We start from the raw sequence: 17,930 nt of genomic DNA, 5'->3' as shown, positions 1-17,930 counted from the left end.
CTGTGACATTGAATGTGTTAACACCCAGCTGCACAGTCTAGGGTTTATCATCCGTCACGTCAGCGGCAGCTTGTGGAACTTCCTGAGGAACATATCTTTGTTTGTTTCATGGTTTAGCTGTAACAAAGGCTTCGACATCCTGTTTGTGGCGCTTCAGTTATGAAATCTGGATGAGCAATCAACTGTTGACTGCTTGTGACAAGAGTGGTGTGGTATGACGTATGACACGTGCGTCATACTCACCAAGTAATGTGCAGTAGTCGACAGAAGGAAGCCTGTTGTCTCTATTTTTTTGTGCACAACACCAGCTGTGGCGAAAAATTTGCATGTATGTATGTGTATCCACTGATTGAGCTACGACGGTGGTCCTTCACTCGTCCTCATTATCAGGTATTTATGTGCATGCAAATGTGGGAGTGTTAGTTCCACTTGTAGCCTTGACGGCGAGGGTGGAACACTTTTCCTGCCAGCTGGCGTCATGTAGCACACTTCTTTTTTTTAAGCGAGCGGACAACTGACCAATAGGCCTTCATATACTACCTGAAGGCATACAATAAGCCCCTGTATACTACCTGGCAGACCTGATGCCTTCAGGTAGTATGCGAAGGCTCATTGGTCAGCTGTCTGCTCATTAAAGGTTCACGTGCTACATGACGCCAGCTGGCAAAAAAAGGAGTGTTCCACACTCGCCGTCGTGGCTTCGAGCGGTGCTGACTAACACTCCCACGTTTGCATGCACATTAATACCCGATAAAGTGGATGAGAGGACGACCGCTGCCGTAGCTCAATAGGTAGAGCATCGGGCACGTCATCTGAAGGTTGCAGGTTCGTCCCTGCCGGCAGCAATAATTACTGCAATACAGTTAAAACAGTACAATTAACGTCCCCTGTACTTTACTTGGCTTCATTATCTGCTGGTTTTCGTTATGTTTGGATAAATGTGATGAAGCAGCTTGAAACAAACTACAAAAGTTGTAGTAACTGCAGGAGTAAGTAGGCCTTGCCTGTAACCTGTCCGAGTTCTGTTGCATTCGCCAGGTCGCTCACAAAGTTGTCACGAGTTGTCTTGCTCTAGGAGAACTGACAGCTGAGCTAGTCGGTTTGCGACTCATCTTTGAATTAAGTTGTAACAGTGCAAGGTAGAACGTGGAGAAGTACATATGGACAGCACTGACTCTCAACTCATTCATTACTGATATAGGGATGAACGCTAACGTTCATAAGCATGTGCAAGAGACGCTGGTATGACATGCCAAAAGGAAGAACACAAAAGACAATGCAATGTGTTTACCACTTGTGCATGTTTTTGAGGAATTTGATCTCGTTGTCATTAAGGAGATTGACAGCTGACTGATTGACAGCATTTGGTATTGTTTTTTCTAATGTGATAGGTCTCTAGGATGAATGGGGCAGGATAGTTTTCCTCATCTTTTGCTTCATCTTCGCTCTTGCCAAGTGATCCATCTCCCCACCCTTTGACAATCCATCTTGCCAGCTTCTCGGTATGTCTGTATGGCTACCCGCCATGGTGGTCTAGTGGTTATGGTGCTCGGCTGCTGACCCGAAAGTTGCAGGATCGAATCACGGTCGTGGTGGCCACATTTTCAATGGATGTGGAGATGCTCGAGGCCTGTGTACTTAGATTTAGGTGCACTTAAATACACTTAAACCTCATTATAACAAAGTTGCATCTGCCACAAAAATAACTTCGTTATATCCGAAAATTCGTTATAAACGTTTATTTATAACACTGTTGCTATGACAAGACTAGTCTTCATTTACTTCGTTATAACCGATAATTCGTTATATTCGTGTTCGTTATAACGAGGTTTGAGTAACACCATTTCCAGAGCCCTCCACTACAGCGTCCCTCAGAATCGTATGGTGCTTTTGGGACGTAAAGCACCGACAATTATTATTATTATTATTATCTGTATAGCGGGCCTTTTCTGATCTTTGGATCTGAGCAAGGAATCTGAGCAGAACATATTGTGACTAGGTCCTGCGAGAAGGTGGCAAGATGGATCAAGGCATCTGGCAGGTGCGATGACCAAGCAAAAGACAAGGAAAACTTATCTCGCCCCATTGCCCTTCATTCGCAAGCTTGCTGGCAACCTAAGAAATCTTACATCTCGAAATGATGTTAAAGTTCTGTTCACAGCCCCCAGTAAGTTGGGAAGCATCTGTGCACATGTGAAGCACAGGGCAAAAGGTGAAACCAAAAGATAAGCTTGCTGTCAAACACAGAAACCTGTTCATCCCTTGTGTGACAAACGTAGTCTACAAAATCGCTCTGTTACGTGGTAATACCGATATTGGGCAAGCTGGAAGGTATGCCAATGTAGGGATATGGGAGCAACAGGAAAATGTAAAAGTAATCACATATTTACAAATGTAACAGCACACTGCACAAAGCATCAGCACAAGCCATTGTTTGATTGTTTGACATGGAGATTTTGGACGGACACAGCAACAAGAATGAAAAAATCATCCTAGAGACCTATGACATTACCAAAAACAGCACAAAGTGCATCAGTCAGCCATCGATTTTCTTAACTGATATGGAGATCTAATGCCTCAAAAACACGTGCGAATGGTAAACAGATTGGATTGTCTTTTTTGTACTCTCTTTTTGCTTGTCATATCAATTTTTTTGCACATGCATATGTAAGTTCTCATTTATGTCATATGCAGTAAACTTCCAGTTGCTTCTGTGTCACCTGTGTTGTATTTGCGCTGTACAAGTCAATTCAAAGATCTCTCGCATTAGTTATATTTTGTCAAGACATGGTTGCGAGGCCGTTTTAGTGAACAAATCAAGGAGCTTCCACTTGTAACAGTAAGGCAAGCGAAATGCTTTTGCTGTACTTTTGGTTAAGTGAAACTTTGATGCATTCTCCTTTTGCATAAGAACAGGAAGAAATTGGCGTGTAGAGTGCATGCACTTTTTGCCATGCTTAAGAACGTGTGAGCCCTTAATAATAATATTTGGGGTTTAACGTCCCAAAACCACGATATGACTATGAGGGACGCCGTAGTGGAGGGCTCCGAAAATTTTGACCACCTGGGGTTCTTTGACGTGCACCTAAATCTAAGTACACGGGCCTCAAACATTTTTGCCTCCATCGAAAATGCAGCGCCGCAGCCGGGATTCGATCCCGCGACCTTCGGGGCAGCAGTCGAGCGCCATAACCACTAGATCACCGTGGTGGGGCCGTGTGAGCCCTTGGTGGTAGATTTACAACATCTCTAGTGTGCCTAAATTGAACAGTGACTCCTTTCCTCTTCGCACAAATTCTGTTGAGTGTGCATGAAAGTTATTTGCCAGAAAGAATGGTTGTGCGTTTCCATTAAGATGATTCCGTTGTTCTCGTGTTCAGATACTGAGCCTGCATTATTCTTTTTGTGTGCTAATCACTGCTGTACCGTCACATGCAGCCAATGTGTAGCGAGACTTCGCAGTGGCTGTGACTGTGTCCAGATTTGCCCCGAAGCGCTGGAGTGCTGAAATTAGCATTTACATATTACATATATATTTACATATTACAGCAATGTTCACAATGTGCACTCAGACTGCTGCCCTCGTGCAAATGGGACGCTTATGTATGTGCCACCAGAAAGAACTCCAGGCACTGTCCAAATCATTGATGCTAATATGCACTGCACCATGTCAGTGGTTGTCTGTATTGTTCTTTCAACAACTTGTGTTGCACTGTCGACCTGATATACTGCGCACCTTTTTCAAATACACTTCAGTTACGATACCTCACGCATGTATGTACTGATGAGTGTGGCTTCATCTCACACTTGAAAGTGATAAAGTGCACATGTGATAGTTTAGCTTTACTTAATATCGCAATCTCATGTTTTAGCCTTTTCTCACCAGAGTGCATTCATTCATGTTATATGTGCGTTTGTGTATTGTTTGTATGCTTTATCTTTGAGTTTATGCGGTATGATTTTATTCAGTAACCATGTGTGTTTCTTAATGATCTGCAGAAATGCTTGGTAGGTATGCTGAGAAAGTCTCGGTGTGCTTTCATTAGTCCTTCTGCATTTATGAATAGGCGTGTCGCTCTGATGCTTATTACAATGTCCTTGTACCAGGGCTGCAGTAATTGCACTACATTCAGGGCAGGATAAGGACATCTTAAATATTGCTGGGAGAAAGCTGCTGATGGTTAAAATCAGCTCGTAACAGCCAGCCACTGTACCATGTAGCCTGAAACGTAGTGTTGACATGCTTAACTTTACCAGAGATTTTTTAAAGGCTTTAAACAGGATTGCGTTTCCTATTTTTATTTTGCATTCACATTCCTTTTTGTTTCCTTGTAATGTGCACATTTGTAGTGTTGGCATAGTGATTATGTATGCACATCAGGGTATTGTCATTATGTCAGGATATACGTATATAAAATGTGTAACCTGTTAATTTAATGCATATAGTCCTATCTCCAGTCAGGAGCTTCTACGCCCACCTTGTGAAAACTTCCTCGGTCGGAAGTTGTGTTCCTGTTGGTTCCTATTTTCTGACAACAGTGCGCAAGAGCACTGCAACTGTACTTTGTCATATATCAGCTTTTCATTGTGTACGCAAGACAAACTTGTGGGATACTGTTAGTTAGAAGAAGGCATTTACGTATATACTGATGCATCATTGTCATTGTTATAACATCTAGAGCATTGCAAACGTTTGTGTTTGTGCAGGTACGCACTGCTAGTTGACTGACGTAACGTATCTGGAAGACGCATTTTATCGACATGTCTCCAAAAATTGTTACGCTCGTATATTTTTTTGCAGTCTATGTGACATTTTTTCACTCAGATAAGTTTATTGTGTTACAGAGAGAGAAAGATATAGAAAGAAAGAGACACGAAAAAGAGTTTACAAAAAATGTAGAGCTAGACAGAAAGAAATAAGGAAAAACAAAGACAGAGAGAGAGTGAAAGAAATAAAAATAAAGATAGAAGGAGCGAGAAAGAGCTATATATATAATAGAGAGAGAGAGAGAAATAGAAAGAACAGATAAAAAAAAGAGATACAAGAAACAGAGAGAGAGCGAAAGAAAGGAAGAAGAAATAAAAAAATAAAGAGAAACGGGGAAGAACACCCAGCTGCGATCTTCCTTCAGGCTTAACACCACTAGTGCGAAGATGGCATAATTTTTTTTAAAATTTCAATTCTCTTCCTGATACAAAGATTATAGTATGTTGCTCAAGCACATCACTTTTTTTTTTCACCTTCAGTACCTCATTTTCTTTTCAGATGTTGCACGTTTCGTTTTTGTTCTCAGTCTTTTGAATTATATAAAACTCATAATTTGCTTTAAAAAAACACACAAGTTTAAAGTCAACACTGTGTGTGTCCCTTCTCTCCCCTGGTGACCAAGTTAACTATTCGTGCTGTTAGGCTAGTTATTAAAAATGTTTATGATGAAATTTTCTCGAACGCTGTTGTCTCGGTATGATATGCATTATGAGCTTTGTGTTAATTAGTAATGAAGAATGCTGCAAGTGTAATGTGGCAGGAACTCCTACCCTGTGATACTATACCGCTTTCATTTCTCTTGCTGCAAAACATAGTCATTAGCATGGAATTCAAAGAGCATCTTTTAATGCATTATTACACGTTGATTTGGCTGTTTCAAATTTGTTTACTCACGCTGTTTCTTTTATTGTGTGTTTGCACATTGTTTCAAACATGTTATGACAGTGTTAGTGGTCCTTGCCTAGGATCCTGTAATGTTTAATTCTACCTTGTTGGTCTCAAATAACCGGAAGCTTTTAGATAGGTCAAGTCTGGTTGGTTGTTCATTATACCGAGATAACAGCGTGGAACTAAACGTCGACAAAGCACAGAGAAACACGAGTGCTGCATCTGTCTGTGTTTCCTTCACGCCTGGTTTTGCACTGTTGCCTCGCAGTCAAATAACCACACCTATTCAGCTCGGAGCCATTCTTATCATGAATGTGTGGATATATGCATCAGACTTGGGATTAACTTTAGAGCACAATTTTGCACTATGTACGTTTCACTTATAGCCACTTAGTAACCTAAGATGTTCAGAGAGGCCCCACCCAGATGACCGAAGTGCAGGAGCCGATCACCTCCACAAGTGAAGACATAATCCTGTTAATCCACTTTGCCATGTTCTTCGAAGTTGGGGTCCCTGGCCGTCCAACCCATTAGTGCCGGCTTGTGCGCATCCGCCTCTGAGGAGGAATTTCCACGGACTTCGAATACTGTACCCGACATTTCTATAGATTCTTGTGCGCTTCATTTGAGAACTAGCCTAGGTGTGATGCTTCTGCATGCTGATGTTGGCTATGTGCAACTCCAGATGTGTTTATGTTGTTCATTATACTTGAAAAAGGCACTGTTGGTTCACTTGGAAATATTTTTCTTGCTGTCATTATGCCACACTTAGCACTATTCCTTATATTTCACTTGATTTTTATACTATAGTTTCATCATAGATGATTGTTGTCAATGTTTGACTCTGATTGCAAAAATCTCTGAATAAAACTCATTTATGATATTCAGTTAGTCTATGAAGTGTGGTACTTCTGCATGGTTTTTTTTTATTACAAAAAAGTAATAAGATATTAGGTTGTCAAGATAACTTAGTCTTGGTGGCCCACATGCATTTATTTACTGTTGACTGAAGTGTGATGACGTGGTGAACTTTTCTCATGTTGTTGGGGCAATCTGCACACGACATGAAAATCATCAATTCACCTTGCAAGTAGATTATATCTATAGACAGTAAAAGAGTAATTATTAGGGAACTCTGATATCTGGCAGCCATACATTATGGGAGGGAAATGGCTTTTATGCTGCAGCTGGGTAGCGGCATAAACATTCGCATGCATGGTGAACAAGTGAAATTAACTGAGGGGCCTGGTTTTATTAAGTTGACCCAAATAAGAACAACAGGTAACAAAGTCAAGAAAAGCATATAGAATGCTGACGTAGTGTACTGGGCAAGCTCGTGTAGGTTGATATTGAGACATCGTACGAAAGAAACTGGACACAGGGAAGGTGACACGGGACACAGTGCCTGTCCTGTGTCTTTCCTGTGTCCAGTTACCTTTGCGCAACGTCTCACTAGAGAATGTTATTTGTAGCTTTCATTTAAAGCTTAGTAATCATGAAATAAAGGAAAATTAAAGTAGATAAAAAACAACTTGCTGCCTTTTTTCGGAAAGGGGATGATAGCGTCTTTTGAAGAAACATTAATCATTCATAGCATTCATCAGTGACAGAAACCAGGATGTTAAAGAATAAAAGTTCGTTTTGGGTTCAATGCGTGCCGAGTACATTTCATTTCAGTTCCACATAGAAGGAATAGAAGATTTTAAATCTGTATGCATGCACAACATTTGTCAGAAGAAATCAGCCTCTTTAATAAGGGAGACAGTGATTGCCACTTTATGTAAGACACAAATGAAGTTTAATGTTATGCAGTTACAGCAGGCGTGCTCACAAACACGAACATCTTAGGCAGTGGTGTTCAAAGAGTGCACAGCCGGCACTGCGAATCTTCAGTGTGCCCATTTTTGTGACACTTTCTCACACAGTTTTAATTATTCATGTTCATACTGAGTATGGCAAAACCGCAGAAATTTATAGGGATGTCCAAATTGTGCAGTCTTAAAATTGGTTGGAATTTTCAAGAGCGATGATCCAGTCTCTCACAACCAGGTTCAAGGTTTTCTACTTCGTGAATGAAATGTACTTTGTCATTTAGCGCTATCGCATTGCAAATATGAAAGAAAACATTGACGAAGTAACACATGCACTAAGGTGTCGACGGACTATTTAGAACTACGTAAGATGACATCTATTCTCACACATGCAACAATTACACCACCCATTCTATGCATAGAATGCCCACCAATGAGCTACATGAGCAAACAATGAGCATCCAGCGTGATTTCAGCGAGCACAGTAGTGCGACAGACAGTTGGCTACTCGAAACAGTTCTTGAAACAGCAATAAGGTGAACACTTGCCCTGTGACTTGTGGGATTGTTCCGTGTCCCACAGAGATACAAAAATCATCACAAATGTTGCAGACTTCATGTGTCATTATTATTCTCAGCTCCTTGAGTTAAGGTACATCTGGCCACCCTGTTTGAGATTGTGTTAGCCGCATGCACTTCAAGTTTCTGAAAAAGGCAGCTAGCCGCGCGGTTCATGGCTGCAAGAAATGTTTTTGGCGCCAGGTATTACAAAATTGGACTCCAAGCTTAGAGAGTAAAACAAGCGACGTTGAGTACTTCCCAGGCTCTTAATCAGTAACGTGTGAAATTAAGCCACAGCTGTTTTATGAGCGACTATTTTTTAGTTGCCGAATTATTATGTTGTAATTAATAACTTTGTTTTGTGTCGGCAAATTACAGACGTATAAAATGGTTTAGTTTACACATCAACTTCAACTTTTATGACAAAATCTTGCAAAAGAAAATTTCTCTCCAAAAGCGATAAGGTAAATTATGGTATTGCATTTGAATTTCTCGTCGTGCTGTGTCATTTCTCGCCATTTTTTAATGCGGCCATCGCATGCAAGTAGCGCGAGAACGGAAATGCGAAACTTCGGCTTTTTGAACGATTGCAAAATGGCGGTGCTCGGCGGCGGGAAAAGCAAGGCGCGGCTCTGTGAACTTTGATGTTTCAGCGCTATTTTGAGTTCCTAGCGCATGCAGTACGATATTTTTTTTAAGCGTTGACGGAACACAAACGCAGGAAGCTTTTCGTAAACCATACGATGGGGCGGACGCGCGTGCCTACTTTTTGCGCAATGGGCACCATTAGCAGCATCATGCTGTTGCCGCTGGGCACAAGAAAAAAACAAAACAAACTAGAGAACATCTGATAAAACTACCCACCATTCAGGTATTCAGGTACCCATTCAGCTCACGGCTGATATATCCTCTGACGTCATTCTTATAGCCAGAACCAATGAGACTGCGTAACAAAACACTTACTTGACTGCATGTAGTCGGATACAACTTTAGAATGCGGCATTTCCTCCTCGGAGGCGGATGCACACTGCCCTAATGGACGCGCAAAGGCAGATGTTCTCTGACTAAGGTCCCTCTATTTTTCAAAGGTAGCGCGAACTCCTCCTCTCAGCGCCGTTTCCCTCTCGCCCGTCACTCCCAAGACTCGCAAGGGGCGCCCGGGCCGCATGCGGCGCGTCGAAGCGCTTGCTTGTACTTGCTTGGAAACGCGACAATTCTGGGCGCAGATTCACACAGCTGTTCGTACGTAAGATGTGTAGTAAAAATAGTTTGTGGTTGATCGGTACATTACCTATCATTTTGCGTTTTATAAGCAACAAATCGCACACTGGTGCCGGCATACGTAAGGAATCCCAATGCGGCACCTTACGCGCGAACAGCTTTCTGAACCTGGGACCTGTTTTGACAACGTGAAAACCTAGCATTTGCGCATTGTATTTGAGTTCATAAGTGTAGGATGCGTCGCTCGCACCAGGCGGACAAGAGGCAGGACATGTTAACCGCAATCCTAGGAAGTCTTTGCCAGCTGCCGTTTTTCTTTTCGGATACCGTGGTGTTTGTTCACAAGACGCATTTCGAAAAATCAGACGCTACATTAAATTATGAACACACAACACGGCGGAGGCACTTATTTGCTAAATACCCCCACGTGGATTCTTTTAAATTTCGAACTGCGTTGACGCGCTTCTGTTGCCCCCTCGGGTAAATATCTTTTTGGTTCCATCGCGTGCTGCTCGTGCTCATTAATTGGAGCTAGCTCTTTAACTGAAGACTCTTCCAGTGTGCTCAGTTTATGAGATGTCATGCTGGTATTCCTATTGCTAAAATACGCTCTTTTGTTCACAGGATGAGCATGGACGTTTTTTTCTCGTTAATTTGCTAACGGTAACCTCGCGACAGCATTGGATTTCAGCATGGAGGGAACTGCATTAGGCTTTAGCTTCTTGCATCCATTTCTCGCAAGGATGACTGGCTCGAACTGATCGTCCGTGAAGTGTTTCTGAAATATACAGACATCCTCCAATGCAGGGGCGTAGCTGCAGGGAAGGGGTTGGGGGGGGGGGGGTTCAACCCCCCCCCCCGAAATTTTTCAGTTTTGCTTGCGTATATATACACGCGCACATACAAACGCACGCACGAACATACATAAACGAAATGCGGCCGAAGTGCATTGCAAACCATTTTGCTTCTTACGTAAACAAAAATGTGAACGGCGACGAAAACAGGATGGTGTCCTTGCACTGGATAGGTTCCTATTTATTTAAAAGTCAAATGTGTGCTTGAAAAGTTTGGTCAGAACTACAACAAAATAATAAGCACACCAAAGAGAAACATGCAGCAACTGTCTTATAATAACTATAATTGAACACAGAATATCAGTGACACTGAAGCAGAAACACTGAGAAATGCGGATAAATTTAAAAAATATAAAAACCGACAACTCAAAGAATAAAAACTTGCACCCGCTTCAAATAAACATATACTTCAGGAGAAAGAATTACAGGGTTAGAGAACAAACATTAGTTTAAAATTATAGTTTGCATACGGGCAGCTTTGCAGCATACTGCTAAGTAAATTACGCTCATCGATCGATGCTACTTACTTGCCATGTCTCTTTCTTTATCGCACATTTCTCATCACCACCCTCCATTTATGAGCGCTAAAAAAATGAGCGTTTAAAAAAGACAGCTCCAATTTTCTTAGAGTAATGAAGTTTTTAACGACTTTTGGCAAATGAATTTTGCAAAATCTACGGGCTGCGCCAGGGCTGAGCGAGAAAACAGAGATCTTGCAAAAATACTTTTCTCAAACGTTACGTTGCAGTAAGTTTTCGCAAAACAATTAGTGAATCGCGAACTCTAAGGATTGCGCTGTAAATATTGTGTGCGAGAAAGCGTGGCCGATATTGTCACGCCGTTTTTTTTTTTTCTTTTGTCTAACATCATGTATCGAGCCTTAGCTTCATCTAAAAGAGTTCGATTGGCAAATATACGCGAAAGGGTTTAGTAGTGATCGACTTACCTCCCAAAGCCTCCCGTCGTGGCAATCGAAGTTTTTCTCCCGATAAAATGGAGCCATATCGCTCGCCGTTTGAGGTTTTCCTTTCCTCGAGGAACAGCAAAAAGCTTGTCACCCTTGGCAATGCTGTTCGAGCAGCGAACAGCGCAACATTTTGGCATCTGGCTGCAGCTGATGGCGTCTTGCAAACTGTAAAAAGCTATAAGAAGCCTGCGCTCACGTACAGCGCGCACGTGCGGCGGTGTTTCTACGCCCATTAAAGGCGTCGTTTTCCGGCGCCTGAGCAAGAGGCAGAGGGGTCATCGGGGATAACTGGTCACGTGTCGGGCCTGGTCCAATAGGGGAGCACAAAAGGACGAAGAAGAGAGGAGAGACACAGAGGGCGGGGAGGAAGTTCTCCCTTTCCTTTTTGGACAATGGTTTGCGCTACCTTAGTACTGACATTATAGTGTACTGACATCATGAGCCGGACTATTTCTTTAGTCGCGAAGGCGATCGGCTGCTGCGCTTGGCAGCCGATCGAAGCGGCAGCAGACTCGATGGAGGGGCTTTAGGCGGAACCTCTCCGCAGAAAGCCACAGAAGCTTTGACAAATGGCAGCGCGATAGACAGCAATAGTTTTATTTTAGCGGGATTAACGGAATAGCGAGTTAGAAATGCGCATACGCAATACGCCTAACTTCCCCTGGCGTTTAGCGTACGTAGGGTACGTAAAACATGGCGGCGGTTTCGGACGCCCGCTTCCAGTGCTGGGCAGTATCGAAGATACATGTATCTTCGATACTATTTTAGATACTCTTTGGGTATCTTGTATCTGTATCGCGATACGTCTTGCAAAACGAGTATTTGTATCTGTATTTCCGATACATTCAATAATGTATCGTGTATCTTGAGATACAAGATACTGCTATAGAAACACCACCGTGCGAAACAATAAACGTCGACCGGAATTCCGGTTCTCAAGCTGATATTGCTGCCACTAAGCCACCTGAATAAAACTAACGACAGTAACATTCTTGTATATTTCCATCAGAGCGCTCCAGCGAGCACAGGCGATGATGTTTAAACGTCCCTATTGGTGGAGCAGAGTCACGTGATGGCGCTCGAGCCATCGCGACAAAAACAAGCGTGCGAACGTCTACGCGCAGCCTACCTTTTTTTCTAGATGTTTTCTTTCTTTTTAGTTGTGTTGATGTCATGACACTTGTTCATAGACCCTGCACTCTGCTGCGTACTCCAATGCGTGCGGCGTCTTTCGCACAAATTCTGATGCCGCTATACTGTCGCTATCGAAGTTTTTCTTGCGTGGTGCTTCGTCGCAAAGTCTCAAGAATGCAAGAATGGGGCTGCTTTGCGTCCCGCGCCTTTCACACATCAGCGATTTGAAAGATCTTGTGGATGCAAGCTTGACTTACATAGTACGATGAGATCGACTTACACGCAAATGAGATTCTAACAACCGTCCCACTATCGGCGCTGAGATGCAATAGAACAAGCATTTACGTAACAGGAAATATTTTGACGTACTGTGTGTTTGTTCTTCCTGCTAAATTATTCGAAAAGTTCTTTTAATGATAACTTGATTGTTAGCACAAGTGCTTTCTTTGCTGTATTCCGTTTGCATCCCATACATTACCTAGTCCTCTGCATAGTTTTTCGCCCATCTGTTTATTGTAATATGTATTTTGTAACGTGCTCCTAAAATACGTTCTCTGTTTTATTCTTATTTTTCAACTGCCTGCGAACGTGGTTTTATTTCATATTTCGCTGGCTTTCTCTGAAAGCCCGAAAACTTTCATTACGCAGCATGTACGCTCCCAAAAAGAATTGGGTCGGTCGTTTTTAAATTCGCTCTACGATGTGTCGAAGCGCACTTGGCCCTAAAGTGAATATTAAAAATGTCGCAATGTCGCATAATTAACCTTATTTAATTAACAAGTTAAGCTTAGTACAAAACATACCATAACGAGTGCCACATGACGGCAAACCAAATACCTTTGGTTTCATTCAGCGTCGGTTAACCACTTGTTTTTTTAATATTGGGTTCTACTTACGTGAAACACCCTGTATACTTATTCACTTTGTTTAATACGGAACCACCTTTCTCTTTGACTTAAATATGTTCTTTTTCCTTTTTTAGGTCACCTTAAAGTATTCTTATTGTTACAAATCCGCAGGAAAGCAGAGCTAGAAGTGGCAACAGTGTGAATAGCAGTGATAACCTGCGCGTTTTGTGCCGCTAGAATACGTCTGAGGCGTTTCCTGGCGGCTCAGGTTCTCTCGGAGAACAAATGGTAAAAGATTGCACGTTAGTGAATATGTTGCCAACGAACGCTTTACGCCAGCAGATAAGTAAAATATGAAAAATCACTGCAGTTTTATGTCCTCAATTAATTGTGAGCGCCGACTATGTAGTTCATCGTCTTTACACGATGCGTCACAAACAATGCCGCTACCAACGTTGTTGCTGCTGTACACCTGTCGGTGGATGCGGTATTACGAAAACAATACGCTTGCGGACAAGGTAAGACGGCACAGCGCTATTTGCGCCATTGTGCGAAGGCACTTGCAAGTAGATGGTAACCAGCTAGCTGGTCGCCAAGCAGAGCAGCGACACGAGTAAACTACAGAAGTGTCAAGCAAAAACAACTAACAGCGCAGCAGTTAAAGAGCTGTTATGTTAAGCAGCCAAACAAATCCCAATAAGTCGTTTAGAAATTAAACTAATACGCCTTGAGCAAGAAAGTTTGTATCTTTTGATACAAACAGGTATTTTGTTAAAATTAAACAAAGCTGGTCGCAGTTAAGAAATTTTCAAGTAAACACATTTCTACATAGGCCTTTGCAGCTTCATTATATCGATATATAAGAGCAAACTTGCAAATGTATCGAAGTATCTTAAGATACAATTGGGAAGTATCGTATCGGATACAATTATTCCGCGAGTATCTTGTATCTGTATCTCAAATACTTCTTGCCCGAGTATCTTGTATCGTATCGCGATACAATTTCAAAGTATCTTTGCCCAGCCCTGCCCGCTTCGAACTGAATTCCGCATTAATATCGACGGATTCACTTTGTTCCCAGCAAATTACTGTGTAAAAGGGCTTCGCTTAGCCCCAGGCTGCTTCGACGACAGAGTATTATGGATAACTCATTGTAGTTTTTGAGATCGTTTCCCTAATCGAGCAGGCGAGAATCGTTGTAAGCAATTCTGCGACGTATAAATTTTCACTTTTGGTGTGTGGTTCATATATGTTTATTTTTCTTATCACTAAAAAGTAAAAATACTACTGCATGCGGAGATACAGGTAAACATTTTCAGTTTTTATTTCTTTTCGCTTATTTTGACGCATTCATACGTCTGCTAGGGGCGCCGCAGCCGAAAGTTGGACATGGTGAGGATGCTGTACATGGTGAGGATGGAAAAAGCGCTAGAAGGTAGCAACATTGGATTTAATTTGTCACACAAACAGGTCGGCACGATGGTTGAGCAGAAGCTTCCAGGTCTATTTTATGCTGATGATATTGTCTTATTTGCGGACAGTCAAGATGATACACAGCGACTGGCAGATATATGCGGACGGGAATGTGAGGCTCTAGGACTAGGATTTAGTGCAACAAAATGTGGATTGATGGTATTCAATGATCACGAAGACCATGCGGTCTTCATACAGGGCCAAAAAATACCGAGGGTGAGCGAGTACAAGTACCTCGGAGTATGGGTAAATGAGGGGGATAGATATATGGAGGTACAAGAGAAAGTATCGGTAGCAAAGGGAAAGAGGAATGCTGCAATTATGAAGCACAGAGCTTTATAGGGATACAATAGGTACGAGGTACTTCGAGGGCTGTGGAAGGGTGTGATGGTCCCGGGGCTTACATTTGGGAACTCAGTGGTGTGCATGAAGTCAGAGGTACAATGAGGAATGGATGTAAATCAAAGGACGGTGGGCCGCCTCACGTTGGGCGCTCACGGGAAGACGACAAATGAGGCTGTAAAGGGTGATATGGGATGGACAGGCTTTGAAGTGAGGGAAGCTCAGAGCAAAATGAGATTCGAAGAGAGACTGAGGAAAATGAAGAAGAGTAGATGGGCAGAGAAGGTTTTCAGGTATTTGTATAGAAAAAAGCGTTGACACACAGGGGAGAAAAAGAACTAGGAGGCTCGCCAGTAAATATACGGCTAGCGGAAGGTCAGAGAGGCGGAGAGGACTTATTGGATGACAGCGATGGAAAAGAAGCCGGCTCTGAGTAACTACCGAAAGGGAAAAAACGAAATAAGGAGGGAAAGGTTTTATGATAATTCAAGGGGAAGCGCTTTACTGCTTGAAGCAAGGTCGGGCTGCCTTAGAACGCGTAGTTATAAAGCGAGATCCAGTAACGAAGAAGAACAATGTACATGCTGCGGGGGAACTAAGGAAACGATGGAACATGTACTGATTGAATGTGGCGATATTCACCCAGGTATACGTGTGGGCACGAGTCTACATGAAGCCTTGGGTTTTAGGGACAACAATGGAAAGCTGAACACGTCCGCGATAGAAATAAGCAAGAGACGGTTAGAGTATTGGTGGCAGAAAAGTAGAGATAAAGTACAAAAATAAATAATGGGGGAAAAAAATAAGGTCATTCTGCCTTATGAGGCAGAGAGATAGACCGTGAATTTATTTTTTTTTGGTATAATAACATAGATTTATTCAATGCAGATAAGGTATTAGGCCAGCATGAAACAAGGAAGTTTTTTTCTTTTTTCTTCGAGCATGGTGGCAGACATGTCATCGCCCCGTTATAAAGGGGACGCTCATAGCATCCATCCATCCATCCGGACACGTAAGCACTATCGCGCATGGGCGTAGCCAGAAATTTTGTTTGATGGGGGAAAGGGTGGGTGGGTGGGGGGTTTAACCATACTTTATGTATGTTCGTGCGCGCGTTTGTATGTGTTCGTGTGTGTAATATACACATGCAAAATTAATTTTTTTTTCGGGGATAGTTTCACCCCCCCCCCCCCACTTCCCCTTGGTTACGCCTTTTCGCATCTCTAACCAACTGAAACAAATAAAAGGTATCCAGCACGCACTTTATGCGGATGACCTCACAATTTGGATCACAGGTGGGTCTACCGGAACCCAACAGGCAAGAAGCGGTGCGAATCACAGAACAATATCTTGTATCATGCGGCCTCTTGTGCGCACCAGAAAAATCAGAACTCTTGACATTACGGAGACGCACGCGAGGCCGCCCGTTGCAGCGAATCCCGGATCCGGAAGTGATGCTGGGGGGCATCGGAACTATTCCCAATGTCTCTACACTATGCACCCTCGGCATTGTTCAAAAAGATGGAACCGGTGGCGCGGAGCTAGAAAAGCTACAACGCACAGTTCAGCAAATAACGCATCTCATCAAGTGAGTTGCAAGCAAACGCCATGGACTCAAAGAGGAGGACTGCATAACTACGATTCAAGCGTTACTCACAAACACCATAACCTACGAGGCTCCATACGTGGACACGAAGAACGGCTGGCGTAACAAGGTGAACATCCTCACCCGCAAAGCCTCTAAAATTGTCATGGGCCACCCACCACATCCACGAATCCACGACAACACTCCTCAAGAGGGAGCCTGGGAAGAGTTATTGAAGCCTAAAAGGTGAACCAACTAGAAAGATCGAAGCTTACAAAAACGGGACAAGCGCTTCTAAGGAATTTCGGCTGTACACAGTCGAAAAAGAAGCACACCCAGTCTAACCCCCCCGAAATCAAGGATAAAATACATCTGTGCAAAATACCTAGGAACATGCTCCCGGAACATGACAACTGAAGAAGACAAATACGAGGACAAGCAAGGATACTGCTAAATACCGAGGGGTAAGCAAATACGTAGCCAGCGTGGTGGATGAAACGGGTAGAGAGCTCTCTACCGCTCCGACACATGCTAATGATGAGCCACCGCAGAGGAACTCGGCACTGCGTTAGCAATTCGGTACAGGTGTTTCGTCAGTAACCATCGCGACGGATTCACAATATTCCTAAAAGGATCAATTCGCAAATCATCCCTTCAAGTTCTGCTCAAGTGCGATTTCGAAGACGCAAGCATCCTCTGGACACTGTGGCATGAATCTCTATAGCGGGGAACCGAGCGGCGTATGCCGCAAGCCGAGAGCATGCACACCGGGCTACTCCGCAGCGTATTCGGACTCCGGAAACGCAGAGGAGCGAATGCCCAGAAAATACTCAGAAATACTCGCGCACTACAGGAAGCAGTGACGCCACTATCCACCTCCTCGCAATAAAAAACTGGCTGGTGACAAGCAGTGACTCGGAGAAGGCTACTCCACGCAATTTACCGCGGCAACTTCAGTAGGAACTGCAGATACTGCCCGGAGACTGCTAACACCCTGTACCACATGGTATGGGAGTGTCGAAACAACCCGTGTATCCCGCCCATAGACGAACAGAGCGTACAAGATAATAATAATGATAATAATTTTTATTTGCACAACAATGTGAGCCCTCCGGTGACGTGCGAGGCTAGACAGAAAGGAAAGACCCTTACGCGCGTGCGTCTGCTAGACCAGTGGGAGGCGTTGCTCGCGTCACTAAATCCTGAGGACCAGCTCCGTCTGGTGGACAGGGCGCGGGCTTCGGCTTCAAGCCATGGTTGACCTGGAATAAGGAAGTCACTCACCTCTGGGCGAAGAGAACGCGCGCCTGGTCGTATAATATAGTTTAATTACCTCTCGCAGCGAATGTTTGCGGCGTAGCGAGAAATTTTTTTCGGGGGGTGGGAGGGGTTCAAGCAATCGTTATGTGCGTTGGTGCGTGTTTTTGTATGTGTACGTGTTTATATATACATATAAAATTGAAAACATCTGCTGGGGGG

This window comes from Rhipicephalus sanguineus, chromosome 10, assembly GCF_013339695.2.
Source record: "Rhipicephalus sanguineus isolate Rsan-2018 chromosome 10, BIME_Rsan_1.4, whole genome shotgun sequence".
In the NCBI taxonomy this organism is placed as follows: Eukaryota; Metazoa; Arthropoda; class Arachnida; order Ixodida; family Ixodidae; genus Rhipicephalus; species Rhipicephalus sanguineus.
Note: the sequence above shows the minus strand (reverse complement) of the source record.